This window comes from Bison bison, unplaced genomic scaffold (genome assembly GCF_000754665.1).
Source record: "Bison bison bison isolate TAMUID 2011002044 unplaced genomic scaffold, Bison_UMD1.0 scf7180017864142, whole genome shotgun sequence".
In the NCBI taxonomy this organism is placed as follows: Eukaryota; Metazoa; Chordata; class Mammalia; order Artiodactyla; family Bovidae; genus Bison; species Bison bison.
In genome coordinates this window covers 169,200-175,249 of record NW_011494714.1, presented here as the reverse complement: position 1 = coordinate 175,249, position 6,050 = coordinate 169,200, and positions in this window count along the sequence as shown.

Here is a 6,050-nt window from a genome sequence, read left to right as displayed (position 1 = left end):
GGATAGTTGGCGGTTGATGAGGGCATCACCAGTCCTCCAAACTCTGTTCCAGGGCCCCCTTCTCACAGGCCAGGCCGGGGGGCTCACCTTCTCACAGTGCTCCGTCTTCGCTAAACTTGGTCTGGCCTTGCAGTCTCACCCCTTCCACCCAACATGTTTCTACAGCCTGAGGGCTAAGTATCAGAGGGAACAGTACTTTTCAGTTTTTAAAAACTTTATTGGAAACAATTTCAAACACAGAAACCTTGCAAGAGTAAGTACAGTTACAAAGAACACTTATATACTCAGGTTGACCTGTTGGCTTATCTCTTGAGTGCCTTTTTTCTGTTATAGACATACAGTTCTCTTTTGGAGACTTTGGAGAATTAGTTATCATGGCTCCTTTCCTCTAAATACTTCAGTATGTATTTCCTAAAAATAAGCATATTCTATTATTAATCATAGTACAGTTAGGAACTTCAGGAAATTTAACATGGATGGAATACTGTTCATATTCTGGTTTTATCATTAGACCCATTAATAACCTTTAATCATATGTTACCTCCAGGGTAGGGTTGAATATTGCATACATGTCCCTTTAAGTCCCCTTTAATCTGAAATGTTTCCACAGCTTCTGTTTTTCATGATGTGGGTATTTTTGAAGAATACAGTCCTCCCCAGCTTTTTAATAGAATAGTCCTCATTTGGGGTTTGTTGCGATTTCCTCATACATCAAGTTAGATCAAAGTCATAGAGTCTCACCCAGAGAACTGCACAGGTGATGTTAGGTCCTTCTCAGGACATCATATCTGGAGACAATCTCCATCTGCCCTTCACTGATAATGTTAATTTTGATCACCCAAAGTGTCTAATTTTTCTACGGTATAGTTACACATTTTTCTTTGTAACTAATAAGCAATCTGGGAGACATTTAGAGACCATGCACAGGACTTCCCTGGTGGTCCAGTGATAAAGACTCTGTGCTTCCGGTGCTGGGGCCACTGGTTCGATCCTGGTCAGGGAAATAAGGTCTCACATTCCACATAGTGTGGCCTTAAAAAAAAAAAAAAGGACCATTCATAAATGTGTTGCATCTCATCAAAATTTCCCTCTAGATCTAGTCTCCACTGATGATTCTTGCCTGAACAGGTATTTCCTATGATGGTTCAAAATTATTCCAGCTGCCATTTTAACCTCAGAGCCTGGTCCTGGCTGGGGTGAGCCTGGGCCTCACCTGATGCCTGTGGCACCCCTGACATATCTCAGCAGGACCCACGGCTTTGCTGAGTGCTCTATAGAAACCCCTGGGCCAGCAGACAGCTCCAAGCCAAGCGACCAAGGCAAGTCAAGCTGCTGGCAAGGTGTCGAGTCCCACCAGGGACCTCAGTGAAGCTCAGCCTCTGGAGGCCTCAGTTTCCTCACTCATAAAGGGGATCACAGTGCCACCCACTCCTAATGTGGGAAAGCACTGCAATTTGCTCCCCAAAGGTCGGCTCCCTTCCATATCTGTGAGGGCTGCTGAACAGGCCTGGTGGTCAGCACAACAGGAAGCACCTGACCCGGGACTTACTGACTGTTCTCTGACCTTTGTATTATCCCTCAGGAATTCCCCTGTCACTCGCCTGACGTGTGTCCACCATACCAAGTGGGTGGCCTGCAGAAGCAGGGGGACCCTAGGCAAATTGGTTCACTTCATCTGTGAGGGAGGTGAGGGAGAGAAGTCCCTTTACTGATGGGGGTGTGCCCCCACTCTGGCCCAGAAACAAGGTCTTCTCCTGAGGGCCACCTTGAAGGGAGCGGCTGCCGGGAAGGTGTCAGTGGCCAGCCAGCCACAAGACTGAGGAAGGATGTGGTGAGAACTTTCTTTCCTCCTGGCCCTGGGGGCAGGAGGCCTGTGCAGAGAAGCGGAGCCTTTTTGTTCTAAATACGAGTCCTGGTATCTGGTATGAAGCTCTGTGGGGTTTTGCAAACCGCAGATGGCTGCCTTCAAGCAGGACTCAGGACAGAGTGGGAGGATCAGGTGGGGAAGGGGACATCCAGAGGGCTCATCCCACCTGAGCCCGAGCCCGGGAACCTCCCTGTGTCTTTCTGGAGCCACCGTATTTTGTATCCCCCCAATCTTGTGTTCCTGCCTCCCCACCTTCCTTACCCCTCTCTCCTGTCCCAGACAGGAGACATGTCAGAGACATGAGGCAGGGCTGTCAGAAAAAAAGACCTCATGAACTCACTCAAGTGGAGGTTTCTGAGACATTACCAGGAGGCCCTGTGGGGGTACGTGGAGGGTGGAGAGGTCGTGGTAGAATTCCGCCCTGTTGTCATAATTTTATTAAAGGAACAAAGTTCCTGGAGGAAGTAGCAGGGTGTAAGTAGAAAAATATGACTTTAGATTTGGAGGCAGACACATCTAGATTCAAATTCTAGCCATGAATGCGTTTACCTTAGGTAAAGCCATTGACCTTAGGTAAAATGTGCCTCTGTTTTTCCGGTTTGTCAAATGGGCTAATCTCCCTCTTCACAGGATTATTGTGGAACACTTGGCCCATGGTCTGCCTCACAGAAAGTGAGGTTAATGAACTCCAGCAGCCCAGCATCGCAGAGCCCCTGCTGTTTGGCAGGCCTGTTTTGGTCTCTCACTGTCACCAGTGGCCTCATAAGGAAGATTTCTGTTCAGTCCATTTACAGGTTAGGAAACTGAGACTTAACTTGCCTAGGAGACCACAAGTTAAGCGTCGGGACCTGGGATTCCACACCCTAGGTTCCGGGCCTGGGGTGACAATCAACTGCTTCCTGTTTCTTCTCTGGAGAGTCTGTGACTTCAGATGGATGCTCAGCCCAGGGAAATTCTGGCCAACCTGGGACATGCCCACCTTTCCTGGCCCCTAAAGGACACCCCGAGGTTGGTCTGGCTCTCTACCAGCCAGCCAGGGCCCAAGGGAGAGGCTCAGGAGGCCCTTCCCTTATAAGGACAGCAACTCAGCAGTGATGAAACTTCTGGGCCTCCCAGCTGGGTGGGCGGGGGAAGGGAAATGACAGGCTCCAACGGCTACAGCTGAGAGCCTGAGCCTCTGCAGGAACTCGCCCACGAGCCTCCCCTCTTCCCTTCCTGTGTCAGCAGTCAGTGGGGCTTTCCAGAGGGTCCCACTGGCCAGAGTGGGGAGGAGGAGCCAGGGCCTGGGAGCCCAGGGTGGGTGGTGGCCCATGGAGGGAAGACGTGGGAACAGGCCAAGAGAAGGGACAGGACCCTTGTAGGTCCTGCAGGAAGCACGCAGTTTGGACTCCAGGTTGGCCAGGCAGGGCCAGGAGAGAGGGAGGAGGCTGAGGAGAGGTTCTTGGGCAAGTCTCTTTGTCCCTTTAGACCTCTAAGGTCTAGTCATAAAGGGGTGGGGACCCGGATGGGGGACGGTCAGCTTGCAACAAGACCTTCCCCTCCCCTTTCCTTAGCTGTGTCCCTAGTGGCCTGCCCTTCCCAACAAAACTTATCAGTCCAGATCCATCTGGGCAACTAGCTGAAGAAGCATAGTTTATCAGGACTGATATGGATCATTGTGATCATCTAGTCCCTCCTGCTGGTTTTAGAGTGTGGGAAGTAAGAGCTTGGAGGGAGGACCTGAACAACTTGCCCATCTATTTTGTTTAAAATATATATGTATATATAATATACATACATAGATATATTAATGTGTATGTATATATGTGTATGGGGCTTCCTTGGTAGCTGAGACAGTAAAGAATCTGCCTGCAATGCAGGAGATCTGGGTTTGATCCCTGGATTGGGAAGATCCCCTGGAGAAGGGAATGGTTTACCCATTCCAGTATTCTTGCCTGGAAAATTCCATGAATAGAGGAGCCTGGCAGTCTACACCCCATGGGGTCACAAAGGTCAGAAACAACTGAGCAGTTGCTTCTTCATATACGTATATGTTTGTGAGTGCTTTTTCTTGGTTTACTATTTAACATTACTTTTCAGGAAATCTCAACTTGTTAGTTGAAGAAAAGGACAAAGTGCTTTTTCTGCACCCAGGTCCAGTTAGCTCTGGGTGTTGGTACTTCGCTGGAGACCTCTGAGCTTAGCAGTGGGGGTGAGGCAAGATCCTAAGGAAGAACCAAGTGTGGCAGATGGAGAATCAGTCTCTGACACTGCTGTGCACAAGTTGTGTGACCTGAAGCAGCTGCAGCCTCTCTGAAACTCAGTCTCATCTCTTCCGGAAGGGTGATCTTGAGGATAAAATGAGATTGTTTCAATAAAGCATCTAGCTCAGGGCCTGGCACAGAGTAAGGGCTTAGTAAATGGGTGACATTACTGTGTTGGACACGTATGCCTTGCCAACATTACATTAGGTGCTGTGGGTTCCCAGCACATTAAAATGAGACAGACACCCTGATTCAGTGAACTCAGTGGGATCAGCCCTGGGATAGAGGGGCAAGTTTCTGCAATAGCATAGAGGAGAGATCAACAGGTTACTTTTGCTGGTGAAATCAGGCAAGGCCTCATGGAGGAGGTGACCTTTGCTTGGGCCTTGAAGGAGAAGTAAAAGTTTACAAACAAGAGTTGGGGAGACCATTGGAGAGAGGGCACAGAGTGTGCAAAAACAGAATCACAGCATATAACTGGAACTGGGACAACTTCTGTGTAGTATCCTGTAGAAGGAGGTGCTGAGGGAAGGGTAAGGGGATGTGAAATGAGGTGGCAGAAGGCAGGGGGTCATGATGTTTCTCATAAGGCTTGAACAGTTCTCAAGAGGGCCAGGACAGGCTGGGTGGGGACTGGAGGCAGGGAGACCAGTTAGGAGATGGTTGCAATGAACCAGGTGTGGAGAGGTCAGGGGCTGAGCTGGGACCCTTGCTCCTGAGGCAGAATGAAGGAATAGATCCTTTTTATTATAGGAAGCAGAATGGGGCATTTGGGGTCTTGCAGGTACAAGAGAGATGGAGTAGGGGGAGGGGAATCAGAGATGACTGTGGGGGTCGGGGCTGGGAGTGTGGAGGTGCCCTTTCCTAAGACAGGGAGCACTGGGGAAGGGGCAGCTTGGAGAGAGGATGGCTACTGTGTGGAATTGTCCGGTGAACTACCAGAACTGGGCTGGGGCAAATCTGAAGTTCACAGACATGAGGACAGTGGGTGATTGAAGCCACAAGTATGGCAGAGTTATGTATGTTACTTAGGATTAGATTTGACTGTGACTGACAAGAGGCCATGGTATCAGGAGAGTTCATCGGAGACTATAATCAGCTCTGGAGAGACAGCCAAGATAGCAGTGACTCAAGTTTATTTCTCTCAGTGAGTTAAGTCCAGCGGGAGAGTCCCTCTCCACCACAGCATCTCCACAGACATCCAGGACCTGGCATTCCTTCCTGACCATGTGTTTTGCCATATTAGCTCTTGATACCCTCCATAACCCACGAGTGGCACTGCTCTGGTCACCACCAGAGCATTCTAACCAGTGGGAATGGAGAAGACGTCATAAGGACACACACCTTCCCTTTAAAGACAGTTCTGGAAGTTGCACTTCTGCCTGCCTCTGCTTGGCCAGATCTTAGCGATGTGGCTACACATAACTGCAGTGGTGGTCTTGCTCCTTGATCTTTGATCCTGGTGACTACATGTCGGCTGAAAATCAAAAGTCGTATTGCCAGGACTTCCCTGGTGGTCCAGTGGTTAAGACTGTACACTTCCACCGCAAGGGGCATGGGTTCAATCCCTGGTCAGGGAAGATCCCACATTCGTCCTGCATGTGTACATGCTAAGTCGCTTCAGTTGTGTCCAGCTCTTTGCGACCCCACGGACTGTGTAGTCCACCAGGCTCCTCAGTCCATGAGATTCCCCAGGCAAGAATACTGGAGTGGGTTGCCATTTCCTCCTCAGGGGGATCTTCCTAACCCAGGGATTGAACCCGTGTCTCTTATGTTTCCTGCATTGGCAGGTGGGTTCTTTACCACTGAGCCACCAGTACAGCCAAAAAAAATCTTATTACCAAAGATAGGAAGAATGTATCTAGAGCAATGCTTCTCAACTGGGGACCCTGTTGCCCTCCAGGGGACATTCGGCAGAGCTCGGAGATATTTTTGTTTGT